At 40.3% G+C, this 20,981-nt stretch overlaps 1 pseudogene; it reads right to left on the bottom strand.

Moving 5' to 3' along the window:
- Positions 1–3,562: 3,562 nt before the first annotated feature.
- LOC102990639 (gamma-secretase subunit APH-1B-like) lies at positions 3,563–10,272 on the bottom strand (annotated as a pseudogene).
- Between the last annotated feature and the right edge of the window lie 10,709 nt (positions 10,273–20,981).

Here is a 20,981-nt window from a genome sequence, read left to right as displayed (position 1 = left end):
AAAAAGAGTGCTGAGGGCTTCCGTGGTGGCGCAGTGGTTGAGAGTCTGCCTGCCGATGCAGGGGACACGGGTTCGTGCCCCTGTCTGGGAAGATCCCACATGCCGCGGAGCAGCTGGGCCCGTGAGCTATGGCCGCTAAGCCTGCGCTCTCAGAGCCGGTGCTCTGCAACGGGAGAGGCCGCAACAGTGAGAGGCCCGTGTACCGCAAAAAAAAAAAAAAAAAAAAAAAAAAGAGTGCTGAGAATCACCCTTGCTCTTGTTTGTCTCTTCCAGGTCATTTCATCTCCTCCCCAAAGCACCCACTCTTGAATCTCAAGTCATCAGGCTTTTCAACCACTTCTCTACGTTGCTAATGTTCTCCACCAACCCCCAGATCACATTCCCTCATTTCTCCCTCTCTCTCTCCTTTTTTTTTTTAAGTTCCTGGATCACTGTTATTCTCTTCAACTCTATTTCTGTTCCAATGATTGGCTATTTGAGTATCTACACAGGTGAAGCTTTCACATTCTGCTCTGGTTGAACTGGATTTTTAAGGATGAGTAAAGATCTAGGCAAACAAGGTGCAAAAGGGCTAAAATTAAGGTTTTGTGAATAGGGAGCTACAGAGTGAGATTCAGATTAAGTTGGGGCAAGATCATGGCCATATATAATTTTCTTTCTTTCCTCCCTCCCTCCCTCCCTCCCTTCCTTCCTTTCTTCCTTCCTTTTAACTGAAGTATAATCGACATATATTATGTTAGTTTGGGGTGTACAACGTAACGATTTGACATTTGTATACATTGCAAAATAATTTATTTAGACTCTATGAGTATATGATGAAAGTCATGAATATTTTAATTGTAGGAGTAACAGGCTAAAATTTGTGTATGTAAAGATAACTTTGATTGTAATGTAGAAGATCAGTTGGAGAGAATTGTTGCTAGGGATTCTACCAGGCTAAAGAGGTGTGTCTCTTGGTATCATATAATTTCTTAGATGATATTTTTGTTCATTGTGCCACATCCTGGATTTCGGAGGCCAAGGTAAATATCTCCTGATTGGCAATGTCACCCCATCACCCGGGCTAGAGTTGTGTTCACTGGTCAAATATCTCCAGGGTACCCAACAGAAGTTCGGTACTTGGGATACCATAGCCTTATTGGTCCTGTCCTTTAAGCTGAGTAGGACAAGGTGGGGGTGGATTTTACTTTAATTTCTCTGAAGATGGATGGGAGTAGAAAAATGTAATTTAGTGGATAAGTGTGTAATTTTGGAGCCAGGAAGTCTGGGTTTGAATCTAAGGTCTGTTTTGCAATCGGTTATGTGATCTAGAGCGGCCACTTAATCCCTAAATGTCCTTTTCCTTACATAAGATGTCGCAATGAAAATAAAAATAGTACCTTTGCCACAGAGTTATCATCCAAAGTACACATAGGGCAGTGCCTAGCACATACTAAATCTTAATAAATGTTAGCTATCGTTGTATTTGTTTATATGACTTTGTAGCAAGCTAACTCTTTGGGAAAAGTCCTTTATTTAGTGTTTCAAACTCCCATTTGAAAAGCAGGAGTAAAGAAATAATGTTAGTAGGTTAGAGACGTATAGAATATAATGTTGCAATTAAATAATCATAAAATCACATTTATATTAGCTTTGTTGCTTTTTTTTTTTAGCTTTGTTGCTTTTTAACTTTATCATATGGAGTAAGGGTATTACTTGATAAAATATTTATTTGTGTCAATATGTGTGTTGTGTGTGTGTGTACTGCATCACCATGTAAAATGTATTTTCACTCTAGCTCACAATAAAAATATTTGTAACAGTTTGAAAAGAAGCAGTGAGGCTAGAGCCCTGAGGCACTGTCAAGACCTGAGACTCCCAAATGTTGCAATTGTTCTACCCTAGAAAGAGGAAAATTCAAAACATCTAAGCTTCTACCATGTTCCTGTAGGACCTTCTTGGGATCCTTGGTCGGTAAGAGAATGCAAAGGGGAGATCCTTAGCTTATTTACTGTCTGCCCTTCTAGACACGCCTGGATTCCCAAGATCCAACAGAGGTCCAAGTTGCACTATTAAACAAAACAAAAACAGAAGCACAAAATGAAAAAAAGCCCTATATAATATATCCTTCACGCTAGCCAGTGTTTGCCTCTTTCCTTCTGGGTCCCTGGGAAGCCTGAGAATTGCCTGAAAGGGTGGTCAACCTCCAGGTATATAAATGGTGGGTAGTAGCACCAGGCTACTGTGAAAGGGCACCAGAAACCTGCTATCTATTGAATAGCTATTGAGAACTATTGAGAAGTTCAATGCCACCAGGAGGCATGTGGCATGGTAGAAATTCCCTACTATAATAAAGTGTGAATAATGGATAAGACTTTCTTTTTTTTTTTTTTTTTTTTTTTCGGTACGCGAGCCTCTCACTGTTGTGGCCTCTCCCGTTGCGGAGCACAGGCTCCGGACGCACAGCTCAGCGGCCACGGCTCACGGGCCCAGCCGCTCCGCGGCATGTGGGATCCTCCCGGACTGGGGCACGAACCCGCGTCCCCTGCATCAGCAGGCGGACTCCCAACCGCTGCGCCACCAGGGAAGCCCAAGACTTTCTAGAAAATTGTCTTGTGGCCCAAATATAATGTAGGAGGCTGAGAAGAAAATTTCCATTCTCTCGTTTTAGCACTTTGACCCTTTCTGCTGCTGCATGCCCCTGTTTTTTCAACTTGGCCATATAAAGATGGAAAAAAAAGATTTGGGGGAAGAGTATAAAAATTTAGAATTTAAATAAATAAGTCTAATAGACATTATGACAAAAACTAAAAATTTAAAATAGATTTAAAAACGGAAAGCCTAACAGGTAAAAGATAAAAGGTAGAACTAGAAAGATAAATTTTAAGATGAAAGCACAGCCTGTGAGATTATAAAGTTAAAAAAGTAAGGCAACCAAGGTTAAGAACAGGAACAAAGGAAAGAAATACAGGACAAGAATTTTTTTTTTTTAATCATAGTAAGTCAGTGCAATTTATTATTGTAGTTAGAAGCACAGACTACCATGTTCTCATAAAACAGAGTACTAGTGAAGTACGAGAAAACAGTTCACAGAGATGATAGCCCTTTAGCCTTTTGTGACTTCAGAACTTAAAAAGACAAAGGCCAACTAGGACTTCTATTTGACATTCAGATAGTTACTTGCTCAACACAAACTGAGTTAGGAGATAGCTAAACATCTCATTCTTACTTACTTATGGTGTTCTCAGAAAGTTCCTATTTGGACATGGATAGTTCTCAACCTGGCTGCACATCGGAGTTTTATCTAAGAAGCTTTAAAAAATTACCAAATGCCCAGACCAATTAAATCTGGAGGGTGGAGCCCAGAACCTTAGTCTTTGTGTTTTCCCAGGTGATTCCAACTTGCAGCCGGGCTGCACACCACTGATGTATCCCTTTCAGAAAGCCGTTGCATGAAGGCCATATCGTATCTAGATAGTACTGTTTATTCTAAATTTCAGCAGAAAAATGGACTTTTAGAAGACACAGCTGCACTTCTTCTGAAGGCGCAGCTTCCTGTTTCAGAAGCGCCGGTCCTTGGAGGTTATCTGGAGCGCTGCTTGAAGAGGAGGGAGTCCTAGTCTTGGCAGAGGAGGCAGAGTTTCAGGCTCCGGCAGAAACGAAGAATGTACAGACGCCCGTGAGCCCCAGGATGATGTATGCCGACACCAGCTTTAATCCATAACGAGGATTTATGAAGCTCAGGGCTGACACCAGCAGGTAGGGGCGAAGAACTACAAGAAGGGCGTACCACTTTTTCCTCTCCCAGGCGTCCGGCGTCATGAAAGCTGAATTTAGGAAGCACTGGGGAGGGTCTCCATGAATGCCCACCGTGTCCGGCCCCAAAGAGTCAGACAGGGTATTTACAAAGGAAAATACTCCACTCATGATTCCAAAGCCTAAACCAGAAACATAAGCCATTAATCGCATAGAGGGTGCTGTCTCCCCTGGGTTTATACTCTTCAAGCCCACACGGGCTTTAAAAAAAAAAAAGTTTATAATATGCAAAATGGCACATTTCTTGGATAAGGACTGAGACTAACACTCCAAATATCAGCAGATATTTCTGTATTGGTCCATCTTAGGACAAGAAGTTTTGGTTGGTAAGATTTTGTGTGTGTGTGTGTGTGTGTTTTAATTAAAGCATTTGCTAGAGTTGTTTTATTCCTTTTAAACTAACCATTTTAAAACAAAAGCTTTAATTGTGTGTGTGTGTGTGTGTGTATGTGTTTGTATGTACATGCATGTGAGTGTATAAAAGAAAGACACGGGGGATGAGCGCTACCAGCTCCCTCCTCTGGCTTCTGGCTAAAGTCAGAGTTACTCCTTCCGACAAAGCCCAGACACAAGTGGAGACATCTCACTCTAATTCAGTTTCTGAGGAAACCCCGAAAAGGTGCAGCACATTTACAAACCACTGTTCAGATATGGAAGCAAATGTAGGCTTCTCAAATACTCAATCATGGACTTAACGGAAAGTGGGCAGGGGGGACACACGCACGTCAGTTCACTGATTTCAGTCCTTTTCAATTCAAATAGTCTCTTTCAACTCCATCTTCAAATTTCTTCTTCTCTCCCCATCTCCAAGATGGCATCTATGGGGTTGGGTTGGGGGAGCTTTAAGGGTTCTCATGGTGACAAGGAATTGAGGGACTTCTTATCCACATAGGAGAGGAGCAGTCCTTCTGAGCCCTCTTTGGTTCCTGCTCCAGAGTTTGGTGTCCTCTGAAAGGTTAGTGACTGGTAATACCTGGCGGTGTTTGGTATTGTGATGGTGTCCATAGCCAAAATCCACCATTTGCCCATCAGTTTTGAAATGATTGATATTTCTCTATCCTGGGCCTCAGAAAGTCCACTGGTCATCTCAGCGTTTCTTTGCGACTTGCTAGGGCACACACTAGTGTCTGGATGCACTGCACCCTCCACTCAGGCATGGGCAACCAGGTGTGGTATTTCAGGTTCATCTACCTGTTCTCTTCCTGTCACATACGATACAACCTCTTCTTGGAGGCTCTCAGCTTTCCCAGGTTCTATATGATGGAGGAAGCAACTAGCTCCAAGTTTCCCTCATATTTGTCTAGATACATCTACTTCTTTGTTCCCTCTGGAATTTGGTCTGGAGCAAGTTGCCAGAACACATATATCTTTTGCTCCCCTTTTCTCCTTTCCCTTTCCACCTTCTCTGGGAATGAAAAGTATAGTCTTTAACCTTCCTTTTCGCATGGCAGGGATCCCCCTTACAGCATAGCCTTGCTTCTCCCTATCCCTGGCTTAATGGTAAAGTCGGCAAAGTCCGAATCTTGATGTACTAACTGAAGCTTAAAGAATTTAGAAAACCATTTCTCTTCCAATAAACCTTATCTTAGTAATCTCTTGCTAGGGACTCAAAAAAAGGTACTTTGGTCATCAAAAGCCCAACATATAGCTCTATCTTCTGGAAAGCCGTTGGTTATGAGGGTCCACAGGGAGGTTAGAACTGATTTCTCCCATAAGCAGTGCCTTCCCACAGGCAGGAATGGAGAGTAGCAGAGTGGAAGGTCACACCCACCCTCTTGGCCATTCACCTCTATCTAGGAGAATTCTGCCTGTACAGCTGTGCTCTCCTGACTTGGAAGTTAGGGCTGCCTCTCAGTGGTTTTGCAAGGCTGATTCTACAAGCATCACCCTTCCAGCTCTGTGGAGGCCACGGGGTTAGGTGCAGTACGATGCTGGTTCCCACAGGGATATATGGAGATGTGAATGTGAGGCAACTTCCGAACAGTTTGAGATAGTTCCTTGAGGTTTCTGATGTGGGCTAATCATAAGACATTAAGTCAACACAGCATCTTCTCACTACTTCTTTCTTACAAATAGGTCCTGTCTTATTTCCATCTAGGTCAGAGTTTCTCAGTCTCAGCACTATTAACATTTTAGGTCATATGGTTCTTTTCTGTGAGGGGCTGTCCTGTGCGTTGTAAGATATTAAGCAGCATCTCTGGCATCCATCCACTGTTTACCAATATCAGTTCTTACCAGGTGTGACAACCAGAAATGTCTGCAGACATTGCTGAATGTGCCCTGGGGAAGCAAAGCAGCCCTGTTGAGAAACACTAATTTAAACCTTGGTCTTATTTTGATGTTGTTGCGATGTTTTAGTTGTGTGCTTTTAAAAAATATAGAAATATTTTACTTATTTCTGATTCCTGAAGTAGTAAAACTCATCATAAAATATTTTCCACATAAGTTTTAACATTTTGACAGTTTCATCCATGCATGGCTTTCCCGCCCCATTTGTATCCATACAAATGTTTAAATAATTTTCTTTATAAAGATGACATTTGCCATTCTGTTTTGAATTTTTCTTTTTTATTTAGTAATATTTGTGTTTCTTATTTTTGACTTGTCTGTTCATATCCTTTGACTTTTTTATGTTGAGGTGTTATATTTTTCTTCTTAACTTGTAAAATATATGTGTGTGTGGCTAAAGAATATCAACTTTTGTTATGTATGTTTCAAATGTTTCCCAGAATTTAATTTATGTTTTTCTCATATACAGAAATTTTAATTTTAATATAATCAAATTCATCGATATTTTCCTTATTGTTTTAACTTTTTTGGGGTCATGTTTAGGAAAACCTTTCTGATCCCAAGATTATAAAAATATTCACCTATATTTTCCTCTATCTCCATTTTAGTTTGTTTAAATTTTTTTGATTATTATTTTATTCTCCTTTAAATTTTTCTTCATTTCTGTAAATTTTTTGTCTTCTGCTTCTTCTAGATCATTTTTTATTAAATTAAGGTAATTTATTTATTAAATTATTTTACATCTCTGAGCTTTTGCAGTTTCTGCTTTGTAGTGTTTCTTCCTAGAGGCACTTCTCTAAGTTTAAAAATTCATGTTAAATATTTGCTCACAAATTTCAAGTGCTTCATAGTCATAGTTTTCTGACAAGTGCACTCATCTATTATTAAGTTTTGTTGTTGTTTTTCACAATTTTTTTTCCTGTATTAGCTTTGTGTCAATGCTGTACCCATCCTTCACCTAATAAAAATGGGCTATTTTAGGGCTTCCCTGGTGGCGCAGTGGTTAAGAATCCACCTGCCAATGCAGGGGACACGCGTTCGAGCCCTGGTCCGGGAGGATGCCACATGCCGCAGAGCAACTGAACCTGTGCTCTAGAGCCCATGAGCCACAACTACTGAAGCTCGCGTGCCTAGAGCCCGTGCTCCACAACGGGAGAAGCCACCGCATTTGAGTTTTCCTAGAAGAGAAGTTTCTGGGGGGTAGAGATTGGGCAGAAAGATCAGGCTAGTTGAAGGACTTCTTTGCAGCCTCAGAGAGAGTCCACCTCCTGTAGAGGGGGCCTATGTGCCCCCATTTGCTTTGCAGCCCTACTCCCTTTCCTTCTTTGGATGAGACATGGTTCAGGGAGACTCGGCTGCCCCCTTACCCCATCCTCCCCCTTTCTCAACCCATTTCCTCCGCTTGTTGATGCAAACAAAGGACATGGGCTTTTGCCTCTAAGAGGGGCTCCCCATTTTCAAGAAATGTGTTTTTGCTATACCCTGTAGCATTCTCCATGCTCTCTTCCCCAACACAGGCATGAGTTCTGGCTGATCTCTGCTGATTTTGGCAGATCTTACATGTTTTAGAGTCTGCATAGTATATCTGACTCCTGGTTTTGCTGAAAATGGAGTTTGTGGGATTTTATTCATTCTCCTTTTTGCTTTTATGTGACTTCCACAAAGTGAACAGGGAAAAATCCTAACTTAGGTAGCCATGTTTATCCTGGAAGTCCTGAGTTTAGTTTCTGGCAAATTTAAAAAGCTGTTATTCAGTGTAGTAGTTATTAGTACTACTTCCAGATTTTGGAGGAAGCAGTATGTCATCTGCAAATAAAGATATTTTTTTTTAATCAGAATTTTTTCTTTGGAGTATAGTTGGTTTACAATGTTGTGTTAGTTTCTGCTGTACCGCAAATAATTTTTGTCACTGCCTCTTCAATGTTTATAGCACTTAATTCTTTTCCTTGGTCTGTTGTTTGGCCAAAACAGTTTGGAAAATTTTGAGCACTATTGGTGATAATTTCCTTCTTTTTCTTATTCCTCACTATAAAAAGAATGCCTTGGGATTTCACCATTAAGTGCATGTTATGTATTAGATGCTTTGTTAGCCTCATGTTTGACCTTATTCTGCATTCCAGCTCTCTCCCCTCCGCACCCGTGACAGAGGCACTCATCCATCATGGCACTCGTTCCTGCTGAGCCTGATGGGACTTCATATGTGACACAAAATCTGTTTGCCATCCTTGTTCTAAACGATAAGGCATTTGCATTTCATTTGAAGTAGGTCACCTGACTAAGACAAGGTTCATGCTTCTAGAAGAAATAACAGCTGGCAAGAAGACTATTACAGCCAATCCCAACATGTATTTTCTTCTTCATCAGCATAGAGTTGGCATGGTGACAGTGGACAAAATCACACTGGGCAGTGATTTCTATAAAGAGAGAAGTAAGTATTAGAGCTTGGGAGAAAATAAGTAAGCATGAGTTGTGCCAACCTAAAGACTAGCATTTATCTCCAGCAAATATTGGGGCATCTATGCCCAGAGGTTTCTTAGAAGCCCTCCCTCCTTGCCCTTCTGCCTCAGCTCCTGATGCCTACCTCCCATGGCGGGCTATGTCCTCTGTCAGTCCTGTAGGTCTGAACCCTCGCCTGCCTGAGCACACACTCTGTTACCTGGCAGCTTCGACTGCCACCCCTGAGACTAGCTGGGGGCCAGTCGTCAGCATCATTATTATTCTTGGCACAATATCAGAATGGACCTAGAGGGAAATTTTCCTCAAAAGAGATAACACATTCGTTATTTTCTTTCATCTCCCGTTTATGCCGATTTAGGGGTAGGAACACATATTTGTTGTTTAAGTGTTTTATTTTGGTAAGTGTACATTTGCTCATGTAATATGGATCTGGAAATGAGTCTGGAAATAACTTCTGAAGCTATCTGATCTCTCACCCTTTGATTTCCATGGAAGACTACTGTTAAATCAACTAGCACATAAACTCATGGACCTATTTTTACCAGCTCTGATGGCTTATTAAAAGCAAGAGCATGATGTTTTAAGCCTCAGTCAAAACAGAGAAAATAAGTTTTAGGTTGTTTTCCCTGTTTTTGGAGGAGGTCATTGAGAGGACATGACTGTCGGTTGACCGGCAAGCTGGACCTGGGCAATCAGAGGCCCCTCACCCCCTCCCCATCTTTGGAATGAATGTTCAGCCCACTGTTCCCACAGGGGTAGCTGTTCCGAGGGCACGAATGTGAGAGAGGAAGGTGTTGTTGAGACCATGTGGATGGTATACATCACAGAACCCCATTAAGCCCGCTACATAAACTTCTAAGATTCTGGTGGGCAGGTGTGGAGATCTACTCATCTTGCGGTGCCCAAGACAAGCCACATCAGTAAGTTCCCTTGCTTATGAAACCTGCCACCTGTCAGTCTGGATGATCTGTCTCTCCTTGCCCTCTGTGTACGGGAGCCAGTTTGCAAGCCAACACTTGTCAGGTGCAGAAAACGATGCTTTTAGGCTTCTTGTGCCTCAAACACTTGGCATGCTTAGAAATTCTCAATCTCATCACCGTGAGGGAGTGAAAAAGAAAGCTGATTGCAAATCTAAGTATGTGGTGCCTTTTGCCGTGCGCCGTATCCATAGTATTATATATGTCAGGAGCACTGTTTGAGTGCTTTGGAGGTTAATAGAGAAAGGCACTTCCAAAATGATTCTATGTCTGAGTTTTTCTAATGAGGGTCACATGTCTAAATACCTCATTCACTCTGCTACAACCTCATAAGGATGAATTGTTTAGTTATTAAGAACACTAATTGAGTTACAACATGGTGCTGAGCGTATGATCTCATCCCATGCTTGGTGTACTGATGGAGCACGGTATCCAGCCTTACGTGTCTGTAGTGGGACCTTTCAATCAAGTGTCAGTATTCGGGGATATTACAAGATTCAGTATATTAATAGCTCATAAAAAGATTAAACACGAGGCATGTACTAAAATGGATAGATGCTGCTTCAACTCCTCTAATTCTTTTGGAAGTTCACTTTACCAATTGTATTTCTTAGAACTGAATGGATCTCTTCTGGTAGCACATTAATGTTGGATGTCATTGTGGATGTGTGATGACTTGCGGTACCTCCAGGGAATCTCTCTCAACAGCAGAGAGCTCAAGGAGATGCTCTGGAGGCAGCTCAGTTTCCGCCATCCCCTCCGGGCATTCATTTGGGATGGCGCAGTTCTCTCTCCTATGTTGCTTAAGAGCCTAGGTTCATGGTGTCTCTCTACTTCCTCTCCTTCCCCAGTGGTAACCCCTCTCTGACCCTGTTTATGGCAGTGCAGCCCATAGGGTCAGATCAGGTGCAGAGCTAATCATTATGTTACTGTGAGGAAATTCTAGGGTATGAACTAGGTGGCTGAGGTTAATTACAGGCTGAGTACCTCATTACTCAGTTCAACAACAGTACTGAGCATAAAACATTCTTTCAGGCATTCTCTGTCATCACTCTTATTACTAGTCCCAAAGCCAATTTCTAGACCATTTTGATTGTTTTACCCAGTTCTGAATTCTCTCTGAGACCTCTAGATTCCTGGAGACTTGGGACCTTTTGAACTCTGGGTCACAGGTCGGTCCCTTCAGCCTCCTAGTTGACTGGTGGTTAAGAGAGCTGTGAGTTAAGAGTGGTAACTGGTTAGTCAGCCATACTTTTGATGAAACATTTTCAGAAGCTTCTGTCTGAATTCCTCTCTCTCTCTGTGTCTTGTATTATTCCTACCCCCTTTCACTCACAGCACTGACGAGTTGAATGAGCATTGAAATTGGAACCAGAAGACTTGAGGTTGGGTCCTAGGTTTGCCATTTACTAGAAGTTGTGCCTGGGAAATTTCTTTAAGTCTCTGAGCGTCAGTTTTCTCACTGACAAAATGGAGAAACTTTTGCCTTTCTTACTTTACAGGGTTATTGTGAGGTCAGATTATCATAATGAAGGCCACAGTCATGTGTAGTTTGATATTTCACCATAGGAGGCTGTGATTCCATTAAAAAGACATTTCTAAACATGACAGAGATTTGGCTAAGAAATGAAACACTACTGAGACTCAAGTGAATTGACTATGATCAATGGTTCCTATATCTGAGTGACTTAGAATTAGTGGGGTCAGAAAAACAGTATTTTCATAAGAGCGCCATGGGATTTCCAGATAAAACACACAATGCATAGCACATGGGACATCCTTCTACTAAAAAGTTGGTCATTGTTTATCTGAATCTCAATTTAACTGGGAATCTTGTATTTTACTTGCTAAAGCTGGTAATTCTACATGGGTAATTCTCACGAGTGAGCTGCTTTTGAAACTACTGACCCACATCCTGCGTAAGGCTTGATTGAAAGCGAGGGAAATGAGCTGACTGCCTCTATGGAGCATTTCAGATGCTCCCCGTAGAAGATCATGGTCTTTTCTCATGAGAATAAAAAATCCTGCCTCACCATCTCCTCTAGGCTTGACATTTTATTCTTAGAATTGTGTACATTGCAAATGTAACTCTCCGAGGGAAGGGGAGAAACTTCAGGTAAGTATCCATTATTTACATTTTACTGTAGTTGAGCAACCTAAAAATAATTTTTGAGAGTAAGTGAAGAATATGAGGCCCTGAATCTCTCTGGAAAGGGGAGGATAGTGGCCTGATTTTAGTCCCAGAGCCAGGATGTGGGAAAGACTAAAGACACACATTGCCTAATCCCCAGGCCTGCCCTGGATCTGACTTGTTCTCAGTTACAGTGAAGCCCAGCCTCGTAGGTGGCCTGTGTGACCTCTCTCCGTTCAGGTGGAAGGGAAGTGGCAGGAATGGCCTTGGGGGAGCAGTAACTTAAGCATTGTAGTACCAGTGGGAAGATCCTGACAGCGGACAGGAAAACAGCTCAGGTTTTCTTCTTGCTCTAGTTCAGTGTTGTCCAATAGAACTTTCTGCAATGAGGAAAATGTTCTGCACTGTCCATTACTGTAGGCACAAGCCACAGGTCACTACCGAACACCAGAAATGTTGCTAGTGTCACCGAAAAACTGGATTTTAAATTTTATTTAATTAAAATTAAAATAGTTGTAGGTGGCTAGTAGCTACCATATTGGACATGTGGTTTATGGGCCAATATCAGTCTACACTACAGTCACTCCTTGGCCGGCAACTTGTGGGCTGTGTAGACACAGTTTGCACAGTTAGAAAAACAGACTAACCTGATTTAGTTGCCGACATTTAATAATTAGAACATTTCGGATGAAAAACTTAATTTCTGGCTTCTTTGGAAAATATCAGGATATCTGAAAACACCAAGCTAACAGTCCTTTAAGGCACCAATTAACTTGAGCTTATCAGAGTTATTTTGTTTTGCTTTATTTTACTCCCCACCTGTTTTCCTCTTTTATTTTATCTGCCTGGCTGCCACAGGAATTTGATTTGGGGGTCCCTGTTTGAGAAACAACATTTCAGTTTCACTTTTATGAAAACGAGTTAATTATATGCCTAATTTTGAGGTGCCTTTTACAAATATCAATTAGAAGCTGCCTCTCTCAGACTGGCTAAAAAAGGGGCCCACGTACAAGAAAGCAGGAGCTTCAAGCTCCGTCAGAGCAGGATTGCAAACTGGATTCATCATGTTCTAAGTGGACAACTTTGCGACAGTCCTTTTGCCTCTCAGAAACTCAGTTTCTCCCTCTATAACATGAAGTCAATAATGGTAGCTACCTCATAGTGTTGTTATAAGGTTTTTCTGCAGTGAGGTGTATAAAGCACTTAATATCCATGATCAGTAATTAGCTTAAAATTTAGAAAGTAACATTTTCATTTGAGTTATAATTTTTATACTTAGATAACATCAATTTTGGAAGAAACTGGTGAGAACTAAACAGTGCTTGGAAAAAAATGCACTTTTTTATTAATAAATGAAAAAATACAGTGCTGCAGCCTACACAGAGGAAATAAAATGTTCTTTTCATATGCTTCCTGGGTTAAACTCATTGTCATAATCTAATATATCCCACAAGAAAATAACTGCATTTTGAGCCTGTCAAGATAAAATTGGCTTATTAACACACTTTTCCTTGCTTAGTGGCATTGTTAATTTGGAATTTGAAAGGAACCAAAAAATAGAAAAAAAAATCAAATTCAGGTGGAATTCCACATCACCAAAAGCCCTTAAACATGGGACAATGAATATAAATGTGAGCACAACAAAGGAATTTAGGAAGGAAAAAGTGAAAATGGTCTTCCTGAAAGGTACTATGTGAGGAAAGCAAAAGGAAAGAACGTGTATCAACAGAGGAGTGGAAAACAATGACAACCACAAACTTTTGCAGAAATCCAGTGGTAAATAAGAAAAAGACTGTATGTTTTAGACTAGTGTCTACACCATCAGGAGAAGCGATGGCCAGCAGAACTTGTCAAACTTTTAAGGTTACTGATGTTTGGAAAATGGCAGGAATCTAAACTTAAGTGACTATAATCCTCTTAGGATATTTGGTTATTAAAAATTACTTAGGAAACAAACATTTGAGCATAAGCTGAATGCAGGGCGGTGGGAACAACCAGTCAGGGCTCTGCTCTCAAAGGGTTATCATCAAGTTGAGAGAGGTAGGAGAGAACAGAGGCTAGTGTATGGGAGATAGATGATGACTGGTGAATTCAGAGGGGCATTGCATAGTCTTTACTTTTTAGTAATCCCATGTCTTTCATTTTGAAATGGGGTTTGAAGGATGAATAGATGAATAAGAGTTTACCAGGTGGACAATGGGAGAAAGTGATTCCAAGCATAGGGACCAGCATGTTCAAAGGCTCAGAGACTTAAAATACCGAATAAAAGATGGAGAAAATTTTATTCCCCATAATATGGTGCACAGAGAAGGTTGGTGGGATGGCTTACATTACTAGCAAAATCGTGTGTAAGGATTTTGGGATTTTGGAAGGGAGAGGGGACCATGATGGGAAAACTGAGCATGATGTTGAAATTGTGTGGTTTGTGATGTAGGTTTCCTCTGTGCTACCCCCAATCTAGTAATCCTAGTAGGCTTAAGAGGTGCTTGATGTTTGGGAATTATTTGTGGATACCAGTCTTGGGAAAGAGCCAAGGTCATGAGACCAGGGGCAAGAGGGCAGACACAAAGAACCACCAAGACCACTGCTGATGTTATGTCATTCTTGTACAAATTTTACGAAGAAATCTATTTGGGACTGGGTGGTGGCTTTGTGGAAAAACGAGGCATTTGCAGCCCCACAGCAGGTGCACAGCTTTGAGGGCAAATTGCCAATGTATTGCAGCTCCCACTCATCTCCCTGGCTGCACACCCTCCTGCAGTGCACTGCCTGCTCAACCCTATGTGGCAACCCCCATCATCAGAAAGTATGCATGGGGGAGGGTTTTTGACCGTCACAGGTCATGGAAGTGGGGTTTAGGCCAAGATCACCTAATCCCTAAAGGATTTGGAGATTATATCACATGCGCCTGTGTACAGTTTGTTTAGGGAACTCTGAGCAGATCAGTATTTTTGGAAACTATGTTTTTAAAAGAGTGTATTTGTTTCTTGGGTCTGCCGTGACACGTTACCAAATCTGGATGGTTTAAAACAACAAAATTTAATTCTGTCACAGTTCTGGAGGCCAGAAATCCAGAAGTCTGAAATCAAGGTATCAGCAGGGTTGGTTTCCCCGGTGGCTCTAAGGGAGTTTTCATTCCATGTCTCTCTCCTGGCTCTGGTGGCTACGGGCCATCCTTGGCAATCCTCAGCTTATAGACGCCATTCAATCTGTGCCTCTGTTTTCACATCGTCTGATCCTCTGTTATAAGGACGCTTATCATTGGATTTAGGGCTATGCCTATTACATGTCCAAAGACCTTTTAGCACATTAGGTCACAATCACAAGTCCTGGGTGGACATATCTTTTGGAGGCCACCATTCAACACACTACAAGAGGAGTCATGGGAAGCCATTAGGCCAGCAAACAGGCAGGAATCTCCCATCTGATATTGTGTGATCACCGCATTGCTTATTTATACAGTAAGTCCCCTACGTATGAACGAGTACCTTTCCCAGAGCACGTTCGTTAGTCCAATTTGTTCGTTAAGTCCAGCAAAGTTAGCCTAGGTACCCAACTAACACAATCAGCTATGTAGTACTGTCTGTAATAGGTTTATAATACTTTTCACACAAATAATACATAAAAACAAACACAAAAAATAAAGAAAACATTTTTAATCTTACAGTATAGTACCTTGAAAAGTACAGTAGTACAGTACAACAGCTGACATACAGGGGCACGTTTGCATCTTTGAAAGTTCTCAACTAGAAGGTTCATATGTTGGGGACTTACTGTATCAGCTTATGTCTCACTGATATTAAAATATTTGTCACTTACTTGATGTTTATTTCGGCCTAGGCAGTCTTTCTTCATTTTATACTGCGTGGCTTGGTTTTACCCTGACAAGGCAATTGTTTCAATCAGAAAAACATAGTTTACATTTATGCATTTCTTATTTCTGAAAGATGAAAAGTCTCTGAGTTGTTGCTGGGTAGTCTTTGAGTTTAAGCCTAAATTTTCTATTTGCCTAGATCTTGTTTTAAATCGTTGGTATCCTAGAGACATCATTTCCCTACTTATTAGTCTTTGTGGATTGATTTCCATTGAAGTATTAAAACTTTCCCACAATTGATGAATTCTCTTTGGCCCTCTGTGTTTCAGAATACTCATAGTCACATGAACATTCTGAAACACAGAGGCCCATGGGTTTTAAAATTGGAATAACGAAAAGGCTCTTTTTCTGAATGGGTTTAATTGCAAAACAAAATAAATTCCTCTCTCATGGAATTAAAGAATGTTAGAGGCAAAAGGTGCTTGTAGATTAATCTAATCTAGCTCACACATTTTAAAGACAAAGAAACTGATGCAAGAGAGCTTGGCTTGTCAAAGATCACACAGCAAGAGGGTGAAAGAGAACCCATTTACTTTTACTGCTTACATTTGTAACAGTTGTGAAAATTGAATGCATAGGTAGATGCTCTAATGAAATGAAAACTAATTTGAAACAGGCATTTCTATTTCATAAGGATGCATCTAGAATAACCGACCTGGTCTCATGTTTTTTCAGTCACTTAATTCCAAAACCTGAAGATGGTCTCTCTCCTATATTACATCACTATTTTGCATCTTTCTAATTAAATATATCAGTTGAATTAATGAATGTTTTGCCTTTTTTTTTTTTTTTTTGCGGTACGCGGATCTCTCACCGTTGTGGCCTCTCCTGTTGCAGAGCACAGGCTCCGGATGCGCAGGCTCAGCGGCCATGGCTCACGGGCCTAGCCGCTCCGCGGCATGTGGGATCCTCCCGGACCGAGGCACGAACCCGTGTCCCCTGCATCGGCAGGCGGACTCTCAACCACTGCGCCACCAGGGAAGCCCTGCTTTGCTTTTTTGACATTATTTTCTTTCCTTCTGACAATATCTTCCAGTATCTTCTGTTGAACTCCCCTTAATTTGTCCTAGCTTCCTTCAGCTCTATTTTCTCCTAAAATCTACCTAATCTTTTACTATTTTTCCTTCCATAGAATAAATGGGAAGGTCAGAGGCCGGGGGTAGGGGGAAACGAGGAAAGATGGAAGGGAATAAAGGGAGGGAGAGAGAAATAAGATTCTTCCTTTCTACTTCTTTTGTTTTCAGATGTCAATATTCTTACAATGTTATGAATTTTAAAAATGAAACTAAATGTCCACCAACAAGAAAGTTGTTAACTAAGTGGTTCTCAAATTTTGGTCTGTATTAGAATCTCCTCTGAACACTCTTAAAAATATGGATGTTTCGGGCTTCCCTGGTGGCGCAGTGGTTGAGAGTCCGCCTGCCGATGCAGGGGACGCGGGTTCGTGCCCCGGTGTGGGAAGATCCCACATGCCGCGGAGCGGCTGGGCCCGCTGAGCCATGGCCGCTGAGCCTGCGCATCCGGAGCCTGTGCTCCGCAATGGGAGAGGCCACAATGGTGAGAGGCCCGCCTACCGCCAAAAAAAAAAAAAAAAAAAAAAGGATGTTTGAGCCAAACACTAGATCTTCTGAATCTAAATATGTATAGGCTTGGACACTGGCAGCAGGACAATCACCAAACTTCACAGGTGATCCTAATGCAATTTGTTAATTAATACATTAAATTACTTCATGATACAGTCATGCAAAAGAATACTATGCAGCCATCAAAAAAGATAATGTAGGGCTTCCCTGGTGGCACAGTGGTTGAGAGTCTGCCCGCTGATGCAGGGGACGGGGGTTCATGACCCGGTCCGGGAAGATCCCATGTGCCGCGGAGCGGCTGGGCCCATGGGCCATGGCCACTGAGCCTGCGCGTCTGGAGCCTGTGCTCCACAGTGGGAGAGGCCACAACAGTGAGAGGCTCACGTACCACAAAAAAAAAAAAAAAAAAAGATACTGTAGATCTATATGAATTGACAGTGATAAATGTCCATAATATGTGAGTGAAAAGGTCAGGTTAAAGAATAATACGTTTAAGATGATTTCATTTATTTTTGTAATATATATCATACATGTAATATTTGCAATATATAGTATATTATGTAATATGTATGTATATAAGTATAATATCTAAAAAAATATAGAGCCAGTGTTCTATGGTGGTATTAAGAGACTTCTACTCTTTGTTCAATATATTTCTGTTTTCACATTTTTATAATGAGTCTATTATGATCCATGGATAATTGGGGGAGAATATCAAAATAAGAAACTGCCTAGAAGCTCCTGTCCTTAAATGACAATGTCAGGGAGGCTTCTGCAAAGGATTAAGTTAATTAATACCATTTAAGTAATTTACTACTGTGAAAAATGTTTTATTCATCTCTTTCCCGGCTTACTCTTTTCAAATATTCTAAATCACGGATAGCACATGTTTAACTTATCCTGTAAATTAACCCTTTCATCTAGAACAGGGAAGAATACAAAATTCTCTGCCCATCTTACTCATTGTGGTAAAAGCAAAAACTCTTAATGAGGTCAGTTGATCAGCTTCTATGAGTGAGAAAACAATAAAATGGTCATCTTTCAAGGCAGATACACTGGGTCACAGGCACTAGTGAAGTATTTTACCACGTACTAACACTATAGTATCTTGGAACATGAGTGAATATTTTATTGAAGAGGGAGAAATAGATTCTGTTTTCCTAGGTGGCATTGAATGTTTAAAAAATTTTTTTTAATAAATCAATTGATCATTTCTCATAAATAGAGGTATAGTTAATCATTTTGGGTGCCTGAGTAAAAAGTTTAGGAAAAGTTGACTTACATATTTTTATTTGCAAAGTAAATAGCTTCCCAGACACTTTTCTGTGTTGCCACTCCTATGAAGAGAGAAAAAGTATGGACTAGTAGTGCTTATTTATATTTCTCTGTGCTGTTTCCTCCTGCCTTTTATCCATCTCCCCTACACACACCAGGGCCACATGAATAAATGTCTGTTCAAGATGGAAGTTCATAAATAAGCGACTCTCGCGATTTACTCATGTCACAGGGTTAGTATTTCTCACGGAGCGGTCAGTGAGCACCTCTTACAGAATTAGTACAGTTCTCAGAGTTATCTTTATGGTACTGCTATTGTTTCTGATTTGTTCTGTTTAAGCACTTTCAGCTCAGGGATATTAAGCCAAAGACAGGCTTGAGTATATTGTTATTGGTTATTAACATTAATATTTTCTAAAAAACATTAAAGTCAATTATAGGAATATGGAAATATGGAGGTTTCTTAAGTTATATAAGGTTCCTGATAGTAAATGTTTTATGTATATGATATATATAATAATATAATAGATATATAGTATGGATGTATATATACACATACAACACATTTATACATACCATATGTATGTATATTTATTCCCTCTGTGAATAGTGTTACATTTTTCTTTTACAGGGTATGAAACTTAATAATATCTAATATTTATTGAGCACTTACTATGTTCTAGGTATGTTGTCTCATTTAATCATCATAAATAACTGTCTAAATATAATTTTCAAGAAGCTAAAGACATGATTATCATTCCAATATAGTATGAACACATGCTAAAAGATTTATTAACTCATTAATGAGAGAGTCAGCAAGATAATAAAGCTGTTCAAGGAGTATTTTGAAGAGCTGGGTATTTATAAGCATTTAAGAGGAATGTTAGAATAAGATTGATCAATAGGGCAATTTAAAAACCAAAGAAACCTTTGGGGCCATCTTTTCTACCCAACAGAAATTACTTGTGGTTCTGCTGTACCTACGTTTAAGTTAGCACTTATCTCCAAAGAGTCTAAGATCTTTTTTTTTGTAAAATTATCTGTTTACAATGACAGATAATTTATTATTCAACAAAAACTGAGGCATAAGGACTCAAGTAAAGAAATTAACAGAAAATATTTTACAAGGGACCTTGAAGACAGAGCCCAACTCAAAATTAATGCTTTACCGTATACTACAATAGGGATTGAAAAAACAAATTTTTCCATTCCACATGGAGTCTAAGATTTTAATTCATGTACAAATCATTCAAAAAGGGCTGTGCAAAAGTCAAACAAAGGAATGTTACCGTAGATAATGAAATAATCCGTGAGGGGGCTGATTAAACAGTGCCCCAGTATGACGCTGAAAGCACATGCTGAACTCTGCCTTATAGACAAGTTTTAGATAATATCTTTTAACACACCCCGTTGTGTAAGTACTTTTATTATCCTCATTAATTTGGTAAGAAGTTAAGTCAGATTCAAATATGCTAAATCACATCTATTTCATAAGGCAGTAAAACAATCTGTTTTTTTTTTGACTGCGTTGGGTCTTCGCTGCTGCACGCGGGCTTTCTCTAGTTGCAGCGAGTGGGGGCTACTCTTTGCTGCAGCGCGCAGGCTTCTTGCAGTGGCTTCTTTTGCTGCAGAGCATGGGCTCTAGGCGCGGGCTTCAGTAGTTGTAGCGCATGGGCTCAGTAGTTGTGGCGTGTGCGCTTAGTTGCTCTGCAGCATGTGAGATATTCCTGGACCAGGGTTCAAACCTGTGTCCCCTGCATTGGCAGGTGGCTTCTTAACCACTGTGCTACCAGGGAAGCCCACAATCTGAGTCTGAGCAGGTCCACTCTATTCTATATTCCCATCAATAAATTGAGAATAGCTATAGTCATGGAGTTTTATATTTATTACTTAGCTTTTGTCTTGTTTGTCTTGTTTGACTGATTTTACATTGTTGTATCTGTGATTTTTTTTAACAGAATTGCTTAAACAATGTCATTTATTTATTTATTCATTTATTTATTTATTTATTTGCCACACCGCACAGCATGAGGGATCTTAGTTCCTTGACCAGGGATGGAACCCATGCTCCCTGCAGCAGAAGCCCGGAGTTTTAACCACTGGACCGCCAGGGAAGTCCCTATCTGTGATTTTTAAATGACAGGCCATGCCAAATTCTTTTGGTGGGTAAACAGAATATTAATATAGAGTTATATCTATAAAGATTTAACTTTGTATGCCTATGTACATTTCTCTAAATATCTCTTTCAAATTGTAAATTAATTACAAATCATGTGGCTCTTTTCACTTCGCCAAAACCCTGGGTCACTTAACCCAGTTGATTATTTAATGTATTGTATAAATGAGGTCGATATGGATTGCTTGACTTTAACATGAACAAACTCTTCAATGACCATTGCCTGCATCCCTAAACCGATTGGTTAATTCACAAATTTGTATTAGTGGTGAGAAGAGAGCAAAAGCCTACATATAATGTTTTCTAAAGATGCAACCCATCATCACTCTTAGAAAAACAAATCCAGATACCTGACTTTATCAGATTTTATATATTTGGGATAAGGCATGTCAAAAACTGTACTAAGGATGGATACAGGCCTTTT

Source organism: Physeter macrocephalus, chromosome 19, assembly GCF_002837175.3.
Source record: "Physeter macrocephalus isolate SW-GA chromosome 19, ASM283717v5, whole genome shotgun sequence".
Classification (NCBI taxonomy): domain Eukaryota; kingdom Metazoa; phylum Chordata; class Mammalia; order Artiodactyla; family Physeteridae; genus Physeter; species Physeter macrocephalus.
Note: the sequence above shows the minus strand (reverse complement) of the source record. Positions and strands in the feature narration are given on the sequence as shown.